Here is a 20,062-nt window from a genome sequence, read left to right on the forward strand (position 1 = left end):
GAAATGTCCACTTTTGTACCCAATGTTGCCTTTGCATTTCTGTATTTCTTTGTGGAAGTGCTCCCAATATTGAATAGGCTTCAGGCCGAACAAAATCTGGACTGGCCCTTACTTGGGGCTTGTTCACAATTTCAGACAGGCAGCTGGACTCTTTCTTGACACTTAGAAATACATATCCTGTAAACAGATGGTTTATGGAACAACTGTAGTGTTTGCTACTCATGTCAGAGCAATTGTCTTAGAAAGACCCATCTCAGAGACAAGGTCAGGAACAGAGAAGAGGTTTTCCATACGAGACTGCCTTCTAACAGTTTTGATTGCACAAATGCTGTTACTTAGTTTTCCAATACATAGCTATTAAGAGGTAAAAAGAAGAACCTGTTCATCATATTATTATGTAAGAGAAAATGACACCACACTAATGGGCAGCAGCTGGACACAACCAGGTCACGGACACTTGGATGCATGGCTAAAACCTTTGGGGTCAGTGTGGAGTTCATAGGTTTATAGCTGCTGGATGACTCCATGGCAAAACTGATAAAGGGAATTATGTAAGGGAAACCAACAGATCTGTACCAAGAAAGTATAAAAGAAAGAGTCTAGAAACCTAACAGGGTAATTCATATGTACAAAATACAAATTATTTTGCATTCACTGAGAAATTGTGATAATTTTATTTTAAGAGCATATTTCAGTACCCAAATGATTTCTTCCCATAACAATTAGTTGGAATCTTAATTGGTTTAATTCTGTAAACAGTTCAACTGTATAAAATAAATATGGCATTTTTGTTTTTGGTTTAAAATATCTTTTTCTTTCAGAAGTTAAGAAAATCATACTTGCATGTTCCTAGAGAATTTTACAGTGGAGAGTGGGTAAAGTTTTGGTCTGCCTTTGAAGATAGAATAGTTGATATTTAGATCATTGATGTTATTATAAGGATGATGTTTGGAGTTTTCATTTAGCATGATATTATTAAATATGGAGAGTAATTTTTAATGCTCCTAAACGCAAGAATTCTACATTCTTATATGTTTTGTCAATATTTTTAAGAGGTGCCTGGGTGGCTCAGTCGGTTAAGCATCCGACTTTGGCTCAGGAATGATCTCATGGTTCGTGGGTTCGAGCCCCGTATTGGGCTCTGTGCTGACAGCTCAGAGCCTGGAGCCTGTTTCAGATTCTGTATCTCCCTCTCTCTCTGACCCTCCCCTGCTCACACTGTTTCTCTCTCTCTCAGAAATAAATTAAAAACATTAAAGAAAATTAAAAAAATAAAATGTAAAATGTGTTTCCCCTGACAAAGGATACAGTAAGATAAAAAACATCCCCCTCATTAAGGAGCTCGCTCATCAGTACACTCTGCACCGGGTAAATACTCAATAAATATTTGTTGAATGAAGGAATTATTTTAACTATTAGATAAATGCTTTCTAGAAATAAAGTGCATATATTTTAAAATGACCCAATTGTAATTAAACCCTAAAAATGACTAGTGCCTGGTTATAGATGGGAAAATAATTTTTAAGAGGAGCTTTTCAAACTATTGAACACATTTTTATTTGAGTTTTTTAAAAAATATATCGTTTTGGGGTGCCTGGGTGGCTTAGTCGGTTGAGTGTCCGACTTTCGCTTAGGTCATGATCTTGCAGTTCGTGGGTTCGNAAAAAAATATATATATCATTTTATTCCTAGCTGCTGGTATAGTTGCTGCCACATAGTAGATACTAAATAAATGTTTATTGAAATCACAGATAAAGGAGACATTTTAAGGGTTAGTCCACTCATCTAAAATTATACATAATTTGTTTAGATTCAGATTGACAGTTTATTCATGTAAATGATAGGAGATTGTCAGCAAATATAGAAGTTCTCTCTGATGAGTGCTAAGCTTGAGACCCTCCAGGAAAATTAAAAAAAAAATCAGCTAGATGAGAAGTAGAGGAAATTTTATAGTCCCAGGAATGACAATGCTACAGTAATTATATGGCCAAAGATAGTTAAGTATGGCAAGTAATGAGCATGGGCCAGTAAAAAGGACAAAAGACGGAATTTGAGGTTGTGAAAAAAACACAAAGGGGATGATTAGGATATATGTGGGAAGTGAGAGTTTACCTGATGAAGCTAAAGCAATGGTATGTTGAAGAGTAATGAGGTATTTGGCTAGTAAATATGGGGATTGTGGACTCCATTGATGAAGGGCCTTAAATGCCAGACTCAAGAATTCAGATGAGATGTCACAGACAAGGATTCTAAGACACAAGCATGATAAGAGAAGTGTTTGAAAGACATAATGCTGACAGCTGTGTGCAGCATAGAATGACAGCTTCAGAAGCTAGAGGCTTAGCATATCCCAGTAAGATGAAAGTGTGCTCTTGAGAGGCTTCTAGGAAAGGGAAAGGAAGGTATAAATGCAGGAGAGGTGGGGGCAGGGCAGCAGTGACTAGGGGCAGATTCAGGGTGCCAGTTAAAGGAGTGGGGTCATTTGGCTGGATTCAAGGCCTATTTACATTTCAGATGTCACAGGCTCCCTAAGACATGCCCTCTGACTTAGATGATGGGAATGGATGAAATGTTAAGACATAAATTGTTATCTTCAGGAATTGCCAACATGACTGTAACATAAAAACTACAAGAATAGGTAATATAGAGAATCCATAGAAAAAAAAAGAACAAAATATTAAAGTGAGCTCTGACTGACCTCACAGGATGGGTCAAGAAGAGAGGAGGAGATGGGAAAGAGTGAAACTATAGCTGAGGAAATAGGAATATCCTGTTTTCAGAGGAGAAGGCAGATTTCAGGGAGACAGTGACCAAGTGGGTCAACTCTAATCAAGGAAACCAAAACCATGGGACATGGGAAAGCTCAGGGGGAAATTCATTCATTTAGGGGCAGAGAAAGGGGAAAATTTTTTTTTAAACAAACTGTCTGATATTTTACTGAAAAATTTGAGGGTGGATATTGTATTATTAATGTTTTCAAGGAGATTAATACTAATTTTAATATGGGGAGGAACATAGTGATATACAGACTTGATTCTTAGAGTTTTGCTGCTGAAAGCTATATGGTTCAAAAAAATCAGATAATTCTAATCCTCAGATGCTGAAGATAAGCAGTTCAACCCAACTTCCAACTGGAAGAATTGACTACACATTAGGAGGATGAGTCATTTTAAAAGGGTTAGACTGTTCTTAGTGACTTGTTACAGAAGCTGGTGGATGTTTCTGTCTCTTTGCTTAGTTTTCAAAGGGATAGAAGTGGAAAATAGTAAGAAATTTAATCTTGTGGAAAATGGAAAAAAAAACTGATTTCTATGCTCACTCAAAATACATAGGGGAGGGATATGAAAACAAGTCAGAAGTTGAAGTTTACAATTAGACTCCTGGCTCTGTGACTTTGACATTCACAGAGGAGGTGAGACAGAAATAAACTTAAAAAAAAAAAATAGGAGTCTATATGCTTTTAATGACAAACAGTAAATCATGTTTGAATACATTTTTGTAGTACACGGTGAAACATGAGTTCCTACTGTGCTGAAGATTTATGGTCAGTTTTCTTACCCAAGCTTATTGGTAATGTAAAGCTCACAAAGCTGAAAGATATTTGCAGTTAACTCTTTGCAGTACCACTGTCAAACAGATATTTCATGGTGCTCAATGCTTACATACGCAACTGGTTTAGTAAACAGTTTTACCCTGGTAAGGTATAAGCATAAAGTGATTATATTTTTTCTCCCAATTGCTGTTTTCAACCATGCTCTGTTAAATCACTCTTTCTAGTCCTCTTAAAATTATCTCAGGTGGTTTCTGTAACTTTTACTCCATTCCAGGGTATTTAAAAAATCAATTCCATTCTGGAATGACGTAAGTTCAGCAACATGCCAAATTAACATAGTTACTCTCTTTATGCCTTGTGCTTAGTAGTATATGGAAACTGCATTGTGGGTCCTGTTCTTTCAGTTTTTCTCCCTTTTTCTAAAAAAGTTTTTTTTTTTTTTTTACAAACAGTTTATTGTCAAATTGGTTTCCATATAACACCCAGTGTTCATCCCCACAAGTGCCCTCCTCCATGCCCATCTCCCCCCCTCCCCCCAACATCCATCAGTCCTCAGTTTGTTTCCCAGCATTCAAGTCTCTCATGGTTTACCTCTCTCCACCATTTCCCCCCTTTCCCTCCCCCATGGTCCTCTATTAAGTTTCTCCTGTTCCACTTATAAGTGCAAACATATGGTATCTGTCCTTCTCTGCCTGACTTATTTCGCTAAGCATAACACCCTCAAGGTCCATCCATGTTGCTACACATGGCCAGATTTCATTCTTTCTCATTGCCACGTAGTATTCCACTGTATAGATAAACCACATCTTCTTGATCCATTTGTCCGTTGATGGACACGTAGGCTCTTTCCATGTTTTAGCTATTGTTGAGAGTGCTGCTATTTAAAAAGTTTTTAAATGTTTATTTATTTTTGAGAGACAAAGTGTGATTGGGGAGGGGGCAGAGAGAGAGGGAGACAGAATTTGAAGCAGGCTCCAGGCTCTGAGCTGTCAGCACAGAGCCCGACATTGAGCTTGAACCCAGGAACTGTGAGATCATGACCTGAGCTGAAGTCAGACGCTTAACTGACTGAGCCACCCAGGCGCCCCTCTTCTCCCGTTCTAATTCTGCCCCATCCCTTTCTGGGTTTCTTTTCTCCTTCTACGTTGGAGCCAGGGAAGAGAAATAGGAGAAAGGCCAAATGGTCATACCTGCATTCCAAGGCTGGCTCTCTTACCTGAAATGCAAGTATTCGTTTTTGAAGAGTTCTACCCAGGTTCCTACTCTAGGGCACCTCTCATATCGTCTTGTTGCTGTGGTCCTCATGTTCATAATATTAGCAAGACAGCTCAAGCATGGATGCCCCCTGGCAATTTCTATCTGAGAAGGACAGACTGCCCAGTATGCATCCCCTACTGCTATCCTCCAATTCAATTTTTTTTTAACCAAGTAGGCCCTGAAGGCAGATCCCAATCCTGTTCCCCAAGGGGACATTAGAAGCATTCCCCACTTTTTTCTCATCACTTGGCTTATGGTGGCTGAAAGAATGGAATCACCTAATCGTTTCAGTTTGCCCTTCAGGCAAGAGATGGCAATAGCTCTCCACCCACTGTGGCTAGCTCCCTAGCTCCCTAGATCTTAGAAACTGTTGGCTTCTCTTCCTCCTGTTTACACCCTTGCACATTGTTCTTTTATTAAGCCCCCTTCATATCCTATTAGAATGTGCCATCTGTCAATGAGAAACAATGAAATCTGGCCACGTGTAGCAACATGGATGGACCTTGAGGGTGTTATGCTGAGTGAAACAAGTCAGGCAGAGAAGGACAGATACCATATGTTTGCACGTATTGGAGGATTAGGAGGAACTTAATGGAGGACCATGGGGGAGAAGAAGGGGGGAAATGGTGGGGGAAAGGGAGGGAGGCAAACCATGAGAGACTCTTGAATGCTGGGAAACAAACTGAGGACTGATGGGTGTGGGGGGGAGGGGGGAGATGGGCATGGAGGAGGGCACTTGTGGGGATGAGCACTGGGTGTTATATGGAAACCAACTTGACAATAAACTATTTGTTAAAAAAAAAGGAAAAAGAATGTGCCATGTGTGCTCTGTCATGCCTCTGACTGAAATGAATAATAATCACAATCTCAACAAGTCTATACTGTAAATATTTTAAGGCAAAAATGGGATTTACACATATCATCTTATGAAATTTGCATATTTGGATGTTCCTAGAGAGAAAGAAAACTTAAATAGGATAACCTGAATGAAAATCTCAGCTCTGACATATATAAACTCATTTGTAAAGTGAACACACACATGCCTACTTTATAAAGTTGACATGAAGATTCACACAGGTCATATTCGATAAATACTCATTCAACATCCACATGATGCCAGATGCTAAGTGCTTTCTATACAATAAAGTGTTTTATAAATACAAGTTAATTTAATTCTTAATCTGATATAGGAGAAATATCTTCCAGTAATGAAAACATTCATTTTTATATAGAATGAGGAAGACCGTACTGGAGAAAATGTAACTAGCTCTTCTTAGTGTTCTTCATTTGGTTCTCTTAATGTAAAACATCAGCATCATCATAAATATCTGGCGTATACTCTCTGGTAATGAAATGTAATGTTAATTTTAATGTGTTAATATTTTAACACAGTATGTTTTAAAACATTAAAATTGCTAGAACTTATTTTTATATATGAGAACAACAAAAGTAAAGGAAGAGTATCAAAACAACCCAATATAGACTGCTCTTTTTTTAAATGTTTATTTATTTTGAGAGAGAGAGAGAGAGAATGGAAAGGGGCAAAGAGGGAGGGAGACAGATGAGGGCTCTGCACTGACAGCAGAAACCCTGATGCAGAGCTCAAACCCACAAACTGTGAGATTGTGACCTGGACTGAAGTCGGACACTTAACCAACTAAGCCACCCAGGGACGCCTAGACTGTTCTTAAATGCTACTATTAATAAGTGAAAATATGGCAATTGTGTATCCATAACATAAAATTTTTTTAATAAATTTCAAATGGCACATTTTTAATATTTGAATAAATATTCGGGAAACATTGGTTAAAGAAAGAATCTTGTATAGAGCATTAGAAGGCTTGGGATTTAGATCAATTTTTACCATTAACTGGCCTTTAATTGACCTTTAATAACTTAACTCATTAAAGTCTTATTTCTAGTTCTAGTCAATTAACATATTTTATGACATATTAATTTATAAATAATATATTTAATACTCCCCAAACTAATTCAATACAGGTGAAAAATGTGTAAAACTCAGTGCTGCTCTGGGGAGAGAATGGGGTAAAGAAGGGCTAGTCCTGTCCTCAATGAGTTAGAAGGAGTAAAATGTCAGTGCCAGTAAGAAATAAAGTCTGCAACTGAGATTAATAAAGTACTTAGTGAAACTGCCAGAAGGAGCATTTCTTTTTTCCTACTTGAGGAGGGAAATGACATTGCAGAGTAGATAGCTTTTATAGATCGGTATTCTAGATGAAAACTGTCTTACAGAAAAACCTTGAATTTAAAATAACATTTTTTCAAAACCATTTGCATATTTTTGGGGGGATGAAAAGAAAATATTAACTTGAAAAAAATTTTTTAAATTTTTTAATGTTTATTCATGTTTTGAGAGACAGAAAGAGACAGAGCATGAGCAGGGGAGGGGCAGAGAGAGAGGGAGACAGAATCTGAAGCAGGCTCCAGACTCTGGGCTGTCAGCACAGAGCCCAATGAGGAGCTCAAACCCACGAACTGTGAGATCATGACCTGAGCCAAAGTCGGATGCTTGACTGACTGAACCACCCAGGCACCCCAACTTGAAAATTTTTGATACTTAGTAAAAATGAGTATTTGTTTTTCTTTTACTGGATTTTGACCTAATGCCTGACATGTGCATTAGTTCATTAAAATAGCTCTTTAGAGTTAACACTAAAGTGGAGGCTTTTGCTTTTCTTCTTCAATATTTCATCAAGGATCCTAGCTCTGCATTTCAAACATAGGAAGAGACACAGTTTGTGCGTAGTCACCTGAGAACCCCTACTTAAAGAGCTTGGTGATATACCAAAACCTTCAATAATAATAATTACAAACTTTTAAAAAATATTTATTTATTTTGAGAGAGAGAAAGTACGTGAGCAGGGGCGAGGCAGAAGGAGAAGGAGAGAGAGAATCACAAGCAGGTTCCAAGTTGCCACCACAGAGCCTGATGCGGGGCTCAAACCCAAACCCATAACCTGAGCCAAAATCAAGAATCAGACGCTTAACTGACTGAGCCACTGCATCCTTGCAATAATAATAATTTTTTAATTGAGCACTTGCGTGGCTCAGTCAGTTAAGCGTTCAGCTTCAGATCAGGTCATGTTCTCACAGTCCCTGAGATCAAGCCCTGTGTTGGGCTCTGTGCTGACAGCTTGGAGCCTGGGACCTGATTCAGATTCTGCATCTTCCTCTCTCTCTGAACCTCCCTGGCTCATGCTCTGTGTCTTACTGTCTCTCTCTTGACAATAAACATTACAAATTTTTTAAGCAATAATATTTTTTTTAAAAAATGCTCAAATGCTACTGTACCACTGTGGTAAGACTTTAAATTATAACCATCAAGGCGTTCTATATTCAAATATGTGCTGAAATTTCAGTGTTGGAAAATTTTAAGTTCCAGAAGAGAAGATGATCTTTTGTTTACTTGAAGTATAATTACAATACAATATTATATTAGCTTGAGGTGTACAATATATTGATTTGATAATTCTATACATTACTCAGTGCCTACCATGGTTAGTCACCATTTGTCACCATATAATATTATTACAATATTACTGACAATATTCTCTATTCTGCATCTTTTTTCATCTCTGTGACTTATTTATTTTGTAACAGAAAATTTGTATTTCTTAATTCCTTTTCTATTTTTCCTATCCCCTCTCCCAGATTATCCTTTAACTATAAGAATTCTTCACCCACTTATATGGGTCAAGTATATGATGTGATTGTATGATACATATATTTTAAAATTATTTTTTAGAGTTGCAGCTCAAATTTGTTATGTTATTACCAGTGTTTCTAAAATCATGGATATATTTATTCTATATCTGGACTTAAGTTACAATTGTACCAGAATACCTAGTACTTAAAAGAAATATGTGAAGTACCCTTGTATGAAATGAAACATAATATCAAATCAATTCTGAGTAAGTGCAGATTTCATACATTGCTTCTTGCTTAAAACAAAGACACACTTACATGATCATTAAATTTCAAGGTCTTGAAAAGCCCTGATAAGTTTCTTCTTTGGTATATATGGTGGCTGAGCAGAAGTGGTGGTGGTGGTGGTGGTGGTAGTGGTGTGTGTGTGTGTGTTTTGGAGGGGGATTGGGAGTTCACAGCCTTCCCTCTCACTCCCCTTGGGAAAGAACAGGTATTGCCAGCTTATCTTGTCTCCCTCTCCTACTCTCTAAAAAGAAGTGTGCAGTTGTCTTGAGTGAAGCTGTCACAGAGACACTAACTGCATTCCCCAAGAGGGATGTACAGGTAGAAGGAAGTATGACGTGCTGGGAACGCAATGTGGAAGAGGCTCTGGTAGAGAGGAGAGAAATGGTCTAGGCAACTAGATCATAGAGAGAAGTGAGTTCTTTTGCATTAATGATGTCACAGGTATCTGGGCATTTCAAGGTGTTACAAAAAGAGACAGAATTATGATTAGCATCATCTCGAACATGTCCTGGATTGCTTAATGTTTTCAAAGTGAACTCCTCATGATTAGAGTTTGTGTTTGGGGCATGTTGTACTCAGTCACATGGAGCATGGCAACAGGTTATATATATAAGACACACTCCCTTATAATAAAGGAAGAAAAGTCCTTCCAGATGCTTGGCATACAGTAGATATTCTATAAATATTAGCAGTTATGAAGAATTTTCTTCAGGAAGACAAGCTTAAAACTTGCAGGATACTTTCAGAAAGAATCTCTTTGAAAAAGGATTACTTCATTTCATTTCCATTATAACAACACTACAAATTATTTGTTTTTTCTTTCTTTGTTTCTTTCTTTGTTTCTTTGTTTCTTTCAGAAAGAGAGAGAGCACATAGGGAGGGGCAGAGGGGGGGCGGAGAGAGAGAGAGAGCAAGAGAATCCCAAGCAGATTCCATGCCCAACTTGGAGCCAGACGCAGGGCTCAATCTCATACTGGTGAGATCATGACCTGAGCTGAAATCAAGAGTCGGACGCTTAAATGACAGAACGACCCAAGTGTCCCTGTATTTTCTAATCTGTTTAATTTCTTATTACTTCAAGTAGTATTCTGTTCAATAATATTCTAGCCCATGAAATAATTTGGGCAACCTCTTGGAATTTCTTAATTTATACTTTGGCCTAAAGCAAACTCTTATGTACATTTACATTCTTAAAAAAAACCATATTTATTAATTATTAATTTTTCCAGGATGTATTCCCTTCCTGTGAAAGACCTAAATTAAATTATTAAAATTATGAAAAGTATTGCAGATATAGCACATTTATAAACTCCAGTGTTACAGAAAGTGTGGGGGAAGTTTGCACATGGTTGGGAATATTAATAGGAGGATATGAACAATATATACCAAAAGCTTTAAAATGGTACAAATCCTTTGGCATAACCAATTAAGTTCTAGAAATTTATCCTAAGGAAATAATTAAGCATGAACTTAGAGATTCACCTACAATGTTCTGTACTTATTACTTATTAAAAATTATGGCAAGAAACAAGTAACCGATTAATAAATAAGCTAAAATTTATCTACTATATAATAGAATTCAACCAGTAAAAAGTATAGTATAAGTAACTTTGGTATTTTTTAGCATGTAAGTAACACATGAATAAATGTTTAAATGGTATTGAGTAAAACGTTAAAGGCTCAAATGCTATTTTCAGTAATGGTATTCTAGGAAATTAGCAACAATCAACTAGGGGCATCTTTAAAGCTGACGAAAAATGTTCTTAAACACCTTCAAAGTATGAAAACCTTCACAAAATGGTAAGAATTTATGGAACCAGTTTCTAATATAGCCCCTAATAAAGAAAGCCAAAGAAGAATGAAATAAAAATCTCAGTGTGCTGGCTGGCAGAAAATAATTTCCAACTTTGAGTTCCATACTGAGAAAAGTATTTTCCACAATGGAGGTGAGAAAAAAAAAAAACAAAATTTCAAGAGAAATTATAAAAATCTGATTTGGGCAGAAGGAAAATTATCTCAGTCTAAGGAAATCAGAAGTCTAAGAATAGGAAAGGACACAGCAAGGAGAGTAAATATGTTGACATATATAAATGAATATTAAAAATTATGATAAATGTTTAAAATTATGAATAGTAAACATAAGGATGATCTGAAGTTTCTTAAAAAAAGAACTAAAACAAATAAAAAGTAATAATTAGTTGAGAGGGAAATATAAAGGAACTGTTGTTAGGAATTTGTCCAAGAATAAAGTCAAAGTGATAAAGGTTACTGGGACTATAGCAACCCCTGGGTAAAATGAAATGTCATCAGAACAACAACAATAACAGTCTTTGAAAAACATCCTTTTTGTTCCAGTTCTTTCCTTACCACCCTTCACTGTATAAAGTTTAGTAGCTTACATTAAAGTTGATTCTACTGATTGACCGTGAGAGAGTGAAACAAATTAATCAGGACTTTTTCCCCCACTGAGAGTGACATGAGATGGCATCACTAAACAGGGACACTTCAAAGACCCATGTGGTTTAGGAATTAATGAAGAACCAGTAATTAGTACCTCGATCAAAATATGGTTATTTATTGTCCAGCCCATTCATGCAAGTCATGACACTTGTCCCTACCAATTACTGCCAATTGCAAAGGAATAACAAGGTTTTATTAATGTTAGCATCTCCTAATCAGTGGGACATATTACAAATATTAACATCAAAAATACCACTTCAGGAATTCAGAATGCTCCTTTTTTCTGATTCTCTGCAGGCTCCAGAAGGGCCATTCTGGGGAGGACATGAGGCACAAGGTATAAGCCCCATTCAAGGAGATGTGAATGTGGAAGTAAGAAGTTAACAAAACACTTCATTCTCCCTGTGACCAGCCTTACCCAAGAGTATGCAAATACCATCATTCTTGGGAAGAATTGGGCCCTCTCAAGGCTTCCGTATCCCCAACTCAAATCCCACCATAGCAGGATCTTAGGGACTGTGGGGAATCCCCCATGGGAGATTACATCCTTGATATCAAGGTCTTTCCTGCTGGTGTTCCTTGATCATACCTCTTCGTATAACACAGTGTCTACTAAATGGTCCTCTCATGGTCTCTTCAAATGTGCACTAAGCGTTACTAAAAACTGAGAGAGTTTAGGGTTGTTAAGCAGACTGGTTTATGACATTAATTGCTCATTGTCTATTTACATGTGTCTCAAAAGTACCCCCTTAGCATCTGATGACCTTTGGACACATTTCCCAATCCTGCTCATTATGACTTGCCTGCTCTCCATCCCATTTTAATCCTTTACTGTAGAAACGATTGTCATGGCCCTACAAATCTTGGGAAAAAGATTTGGGCTTAAGTGTCCCTTTTCTTAAGAGCAGGGATAAACAGAATCCACTCTATACATAACCTTAGTCTAAAAACTCCAGTCATAGGCAAAACTATGGGTTGTAATCACACCGTTAATCTAACTAACCCAAATTCTCATGATACTTTCTTTATTTGGCTCAGGTATATTACTATGGACAGGAACCTCCTTCCATACTCATTTTATTCCTCTTTCTGTCCCTGAAGATCACTACATACTCACATTCATTTCTAGATGAACCTTCTTTTCTTCTCTTGACCTCACACCCTGGAGAAGCAGTATCAAATTGAGTTAGAGATTCAGATACCCTTTTCTCAGTACTAGGTCTCATGTGTTAATAGGTTGTATCATAAAGTCTTATGATGAGGAAAGATGCAGGAGATGAAGCTGAAAACTTTAGTGGAGTTTCTGCTTTATAGCACCTTGACTATTTAAATTGACAAACTCATCTTTTTAACTTATAGGACTCTGTCTCGCCTCTAGATGACCTAGTTTGACCTTGGCTAGTAGCCCTTTTCTTTTATTTGTTCTTGGCTCTGACAGGCTACCTCTTGAGTTCCTGGTTTCTAGACCACAAATAATAATTTGTTTTGCATTGATCTTTTTATCTCGTAGTTAAAATATTTTGTAAGATTCAGACTGATCTGGGTTCAAATCCACTTTGTGCTTTTTACTAGCTCAAGGAATGTGGATAACCTACCCCTTATGAACTTTAGTTCTTTTGTGTGTAAAATAAGGATGGCAATGGGTAAGTTTCAGGGTTTTTGAGGCATTAGCAGAAACTCAGTAAATGGCAGACATTACATTATTGTAATCATTTGTATTATGATGCTCTGCATCTCCATTTACTACCTGTCTCCAGAAACAGTGTTCAGTTCTTTTTGGCTCTGTACTCTTTCCTCCTCTCCCTATTTGTTCCTTACTTACCCCCAGCAACTTTAAGTTATAATGAACAGCTTTGGGCTCCACTTTTCTGTGAGAGCTCACTCACAGTAATCTTCTAGCTGGGAGTGATTTGCTTCCTATTTCCTGTTACAATCCTGGTAAGTTTCTTTTGTCTTGGCATATTATTAACATACCTTTTTTTGAGTTCCTGTGCTCAATTTCCAAAGTGTGGAGTGGGGGCTTCCACATACATTCAGGCATTGCTTTGACACAGATTAGATGTCCTACAATTCAACTTGATTCTGACACTACCTACCCAGAGAGATAGCATCAGATTCCACAGGTTGAAAGCTTAGTCATACAAGATTGCCTCACCCCATAGACACTGGTCACAAATGCAAGTTGTCACCTGTGCTTCTGACCAACTGCCTATGAATCAGAGGTGCCCACAACCCTCTCCTTAGATTTGATTAATTTGTCAGAGTTGCTCACAGAATTCAGAGAAACTTTTTACTGACTAGATCATCAGTTTATTATAAAAGGATATAATTCAGGAACAGCAAGATGGAAGAGATGCATTTTGTAAGGCATGTGGGAAGGGACGCAAACTTCTACCCCCTCCAGGCACACCACTTGCCTCAGATGCCCACATTTTCACCAACCCAGAAGCTCTTCAAACGCTGATCTTTTGGGATTTTTATGGAGACTTTACCATAGAGGCAAGATTGATTAATTAATTGGCTACTGGTGTTCAATTCAACCCCCAGCCACTGTCTTCCCTCACTGGAGGGAGGGGGGTGTGAGTGAAAACTCCAACCCTCTAATCATATGGTTGGCACCACTGGCACCCAGCCCCCATCTTTAACTGCTTTCCCAAAGTCACCTCGTTAACAACAAAAGATACCTTTATTACTCTTCATCAAAGAAAATTTTAAGGGTTTTAGGAGCTTTGTGTATGAAATGGGGACAAAGAGCAAAGACATATTTCTTACAAACAATAATCACAATATTCCAATATCACTCTTATTGTCAAAATAGTTTAAAATATATGCTCATCCAACTCTGCCCAGACCACGCCTTGCTTTTGAGCTCTATATTTCTTAATACATCCCTGTTTGACACCTGCCATTTTGATAAACACATCCTGCTCTCTCTTTAGTTCATGCTTGTTTGTGTGACCATGAATCTTGCCTATAGCCATCCTTGAATCTTGCCAAATAAGGTGTGAGTTCTAGTCCTATGTTGTCACCCTCACCATCCATGAGACCTAAGGAAACAATGTCTTCAGCTACAATTTCTGCATCTCTTTAAAATAAAGTGATGATAATGTGGCCTTGTTTCTCACAGGCTTGTTATGAAGCCAAAGCTAAATATGTGTGAAAGAATTTGATAACTGGTAAAACGTGTACAAATATAAGGATGATTCTGGTGGACTGCTGCCCAGATGTTCATGGACTCCTACTAAAAAAGGCAGTGCTACACACTAAGGAAACACTTAATGTTTGTTGACACATGATTCTGTTACTAAGGTGTGCAATAAAAACTTAAAGTGAAGCTTAGGTAAATACTTCTGGTTGTTATATTTTTGTGAAGTTCAGCCATTTTCGTCCTAGAAAATAAAATTCTCCTTTCATATAAGGAACTATTTTTGTTGGTGGAATCATGAGCAATGAAGGAAAAAGATGGGAATTTGTAAAAGCGGGAAAGCTGAGAATGAATGAGTATCTGAACATGGTGATGCTATGATTCTCTTCAATTACAGTTTAACTGAGCCATGTCCATGGAAACTGACAGGCTGATGGGGGTTCACACTTGATGGGAGTCATGTCAGGAATCACAATCTTGTGCAAACGTGTGTCGTTTTATCCCCTTACTTTTCTCACAGGGCTTAAATATTAAATTATGCTGAAGCCATGGTATTGCAGGAGTGGATTGAACCTCTGTCTCTTCATTCCATTTCCCTTCACTGAAAATCTGGGGCATAACTCAGGCCTCCATTAGTGTCTGATAGAAGACTTGAAACTCCCTGGGCTTTCTTTGAAAAATGTCATGCCTAATGTTGTACTACAGACGTTTGCCTTGAGTCAAATACGGAACTTATGTAGCTTATATGTGGACTGCTGGTGAGCATTGCTTTTATAAGATAAGGAATCATTTCACATTATTCGTATTTTACTTTAATGCTTGGGGTCATTTTAGCCAAGCACTAGCATTTAACTCTGAAGAAGCAGTGGTAAAAATGCAAATAAATGCCCCCCAAATATAATGTTTTGACCTCCAGGAAATTCATCTAAGAGAAGAAAATTATATTCAGAATCAAACATTTCCTTAAGTATCTGTATTATCATAATGCTTTGTAAAATTTCCAACTTACTTTAACTGCTAAATGGGCTGAGCAGTAGTATTTCTTAAATATACATTGAGTGTGTCATATGATTTAGACATTTTTATTAGTTATTTTTATTATTAAAATTTATTTACATTTATTTATTTTTGAGAGACAGAACACGAGTGAGGGAGTAGCAGAGAGAGAGACAATCACAGAATCAAAAGCAGGCTCCAGGCTCTGAACTGTTAGCACAGAGCCCAACACTGGGCTCAAACCCAGGAACTGTAAGATCATGAACTGAGCTGGAGTTGGAGGCTTAACCAACTGAGCCACTCAGATGCCCCAGAAATTTTTATTTTTAAAACAGCAAGAATCTGTTGAACAGTTGGCAGTGGAAATCATTGGTGGATTTCTTAACCACAGCAACACCAATTACTTTAAGAAATTCAGTGAAAAAAAACCCAATAAAATAGGATGTGATTTTTCTACATCTGTATTATTCTTTTTTTTCCAGACCCTTTTGTTGTTGTTTACTATCTTTTACACATTGGGAAAATTCTTAGTTTGTCTACATCTTAGTTTGCTCATCTGTTAAATGGGATGGTTTTAAAGATCAAGTAATTTAATCTATATACATGGCACATAGAGAGCATTTTGTAAATGTCAGCCATTATGATTATTTAAGACAAGTACATAAAATCTCATATTTTTGATAGGATACTTTTGTTTTTAAGACTTAAAATAAATGTCAGTATGAACAATTACATTTTTAGAATCATTGTTTTAATTTCTCCAAAAAAACTACTTTTCTGTTGTAGTATAAGTAATCAATGGTTTTTGAATGCCTGCTATGAGCCAAGTACATTTCAAGGCTCTGTGAAAGACTTAAACATAAAAACACTATCATTTCCCTTAACTACTTAGAATTTATTGGCAAGGATAAGTATATTAAAAGCAAGTATATTATAAAGCAGAGTGGGAAAATGCTTTAAGAGAAATATAGATCAGGGGCGCCTGGGTGGCTCAGTCGGTTGCGCGTCCAACTTTGGCTCAGGTCATGATCTCACGGTTCGTGGGTTCGGGCCCTGCGTCGGGCTCTGTGCTGATGGCTAGCTCGGACTCTGGGGCCTGCTTCGGCTTCTGTGCCTCCCTCTCTCTCTGACCCTCCCCTGCTCACGCTGTCTCTCTCTCTCTCTCAGAAATAAATAAAAAAATAATTTTAAAAAAAAGAGAAATACAGATCAAAATGTTTAAGAAAGCAGACAAAATACAGAATACACTGTTAGAACATGGAAGAACTTCAGATATTAGTAGAATTTTGGTTCAGGAAGAACATTGCAGGCAGAGGAACAATGAAAGCAAAGGCATCACGCATGAATGTGCATAGCATGTGCAGGGAAAACATCAGGTGTTTGGTACTGACGCATGGCAAGAAAAGGGGAATAAATGTCGAAAGGTTGGAGCACATCTCAAGACCGGTCGTGTCCAGACCCAAAAGGTAGAGGGCAGGAGTAATATGCTCATGGCAGCAGTGGGGGTGGAGAGGTAGGGGCAGCTAAGGGAAACTTGGTAGAGACCGAAGTCGTAGGGCTTCAGAACTAATAGAATGTGAAGGAAAAAGAAGGAGATGAAGTCGACCCTGATTCTTTAGCCTTATACGCCTGAAATATTAATGATGCCATTACAAAGAAAGAATCAATGAAGGTTTGGTGCAGCAGGTGATAACCATGTCAGCTTTAGCCATAGTAAGTTTAAAAAACACTGGCTGGATTTTCTGGGAAGTCATCTGAGGGTTGAAAACCTGGTCCTGATATCTAGAGAAGTGGTCAGGCTTCAGTAATTTGGGAGTAATCCACACAGTAGTGACAGTGATGCTTTGAGAATAAGTGAATAAGCCCTTCAGTAATTCCAATAACCTCTATCATAGATAAATCCAGTTTTAAAAATTGGTTTAAGTTGGGGCGCCTGGGTGGCTTAGTCGGTTAAGCGTCCGACTTTCACTTAGGTCATGATCTCACGGCTCGTGGGTTCGAGCCCCGCGTCGGGCTCTGTGCTGACTGCCAGCTCAGAGCCTGGAGCCTGTTTCAGCCTGTGACTCCCTCTCTCTCTGACCCTCCCCTGCTCACACTGTCTCTCTCTCTCTCTCTCCTAGAAATAAATAAAAATATTAATAAAAAAATTGGTTTAAGTTTAATTCATACACCATATTATTATTTCAGTACCTGCTTAACAATTCATGACTTCTAATTTTATGTATATTTTACTTGTAGTCCATGATTTTTAACTTTTTATTTCTCTTTGTTTCTTCTCTTTATCCATTCCTTCACACAAAATTTCTTTGTTCTTGCTGATTCCTGTAGTCTTTCATCTTCTAATGTAATAAGAGATAAACTTCTAATTTTGGACCATAAACCCATGATATCCTGTGTGACTCACTATAATGTTTTGAACATCTGTTATGAAAATATGGAAATGTGTTAGTATATTTTTGAAGGATGCTTCCAAAAGCCTGCAGTCTACAACCTCAGCCAAAGTTGGACTTAGGAGATTTTCCTGTTTCTAGATAAACAAAACCTAGCTTTTCTCCTTAGAGATAACAGATACTGACCAAGCATTGGGTACTGTGTTCCAGGTACTAAGGATATGAGCTGAATAGCACATGGTCCCTTTTTATTAGCAGCTCACTTGGCAATGGGTTTTCGGGACAGAATTTGCTTGAAACTTTTTTCTTCCCCAGAGCCCTCATTTCAGGCATTGGTGTTTGCCAATTCATTGTATACAAATGCATTTAATTCCATAGTTTAAATTGTCTTTATCACCTGTGGTTTGTTGCCTCTTTGTTCTATGACATTATTCTTGAGATAGATGACTACACTCTCTTTATGTTTTAAATGACCCAGCAAGTATATAATTATACTACAAAAGAATCATAAAAATGACCAAAATCTAGACATTTAAAATTCTTGAAAATTTCCTCTTGTATCTTTTTATCTTAACCACAGTATTTCTGGAACTTATTATTTGTACCTGATATTAAAGTATTTATTTCTTTGATAATTTAAATCTTTTGAAATCATCTTACTGGTGAGGTGCCTTGGTGGCTCAGTTGGTAGAAAATGGAACTTTTAATCTCAGGGTCATGATTTCAAGCCCCACATTGGGCATGGAGCCTACTTAAAAAAATAAAGTCATTTTACTGGTATATGAGAAAGAGGAGAAGGAAAATTTTTATTCTCTGCCTTTTTGAAATCTTTATTTGAAATACAGGAAGTGTACAGAAAAGCAGATTTTAATTTATTTAAAAAGGTCAGTGTGAAATGTTCAGAGCAAGGTTTTTCTTCTTTAGCTCTTATGCATCCTGGAGGCAGTGCTGTTGCAGTGTTCATTGTGGTATACTGGAAACACAGAGTCCGGCCATGGTGAAATGCTCAGGCCCTTCGATCTGACACTTGGTCATGTGTACCCTGAGACTCTCTGCTGGCTGAGAGTCTCTCCCTTGCAACTCCCAGGTGCAAGAGAGTGTTGAGTTAAGCATGACTTCCTCACTTGATGTAAAGAAGTATAGGGATTAAAACATTGCATTTCAAGGTGGCTGGATGGCTCAGTCGGTTAAGTATCTGACTTTAGCTCAGGTTATGATCTCACAGTTTGTGAGTTCGCACCCAGCATTGAGCTCTATGATGACACTTCACAACCTGGAACCTGCTTGGGATTCTGTGTCTCCCTCTCTCTCTACCCCTCCCCCACTCATGCTCTGTCTTTGTCTCTCTCTCTCTCAAAAATAAACATTAAAAAAATTGCATTTCATTTATAATTTTTATTAAAAATCTTGATTTGTTTGTTTTCTCTTATATCCCTATTAAGTCCTTTTGACTTGAGGATAGCCATAAAGAAAATGAGCAGAATAAAAAATTATGTGAAACTATAATAGTTTGTAATATTCATTAAAATACATAAAATTTAAGGATCACAAACTATGCTATGAAATGATATTTGGAAAGAAAATAGCTTTTCACAGCATGGCACTAACTTCTGCCACTGGCAGATTTTGTTGTTAATTTCAGCTAAGTCATTGCATTGTTTCTCCACCCGTCTTACAGAGAGAGATCTCGGTCTCTTTCAGGTCCCCTTCAAGACAGCCAGCCTTGCTCAGCTATGAAATTTGAGAATGGATCCATGGATGTTGGCTTGATTAGAACTGGCTTTTCATTTTTTTCTAGCTTGCTACATGCCTGTCTCCATTACTAATTGTAAAATAGTATTCTCTGGTCATTTTGAACTTGAATTTAATTGTACGTTGATGTGATCCATAGTCAGAAATAATTTTAAATTGACAGTCAAGGTGGTATATTTGAAAGAGAATAGAATTTAAAGCCCAGAGATCTAGTTTCTAATGCCATTTACTCCATTTGCTGTCTTAACCATGGACACATCTCTTAAACTTTTTCAATATGAATTATAAGGATTATAAATGTTCTCCTACTTTCCACATTGAACTCTTGGGTGGATCAAAAGATAATGGATGTAAATATGTTTAGCATTGAAATTATAATTAATAATTTAGAGCTTATTGGAAATAGTTATTTTTAATAATTAGTTTAAAAGTTAGACTATATTTGGAAATTGGGATTTGGACTGAAGCTTACATTTCATTGAACTTTGTAAGAAAATGCTAAGAAGGAAGAAAATTAAATACAATGACAAAATTACAGAGGAAAGGTTTGGGTGA

The 20,062-nt window shown here is 37.3% G+C and overlaps 1 long non-coding RNA gene across 3 annotated transcripts in view; it reads left to right on the forward strand.

The window, feature by feature from the left end:
- LOC144239300 (uncharacterized) overlaps positions 1 to 20,062 on the forward strand; it is a 238,106-nt gene that overhangs the window by 78,254 nt on the left and 139,790 nt on the right. The window lies entirely within an intron of this gene.

The sequence above is a fragment of the Crocuta crocuta genome, unplaced genomic scaffold, assembly GCF_008692635.1.
Source record: "Crocuta crocuta isolate KB4526 unplaced genomic scaffold, BGI_CrCroc_1.0 scaffold16, whole genome shotgun sequence".
In the NCBI taxonomy this organism is placed as follows: Eukaryota; Metazoa; Chordata; class Mammalia; order Carnivora; family Hyaenidae; genus Crocuta; species Crocuta crocuta.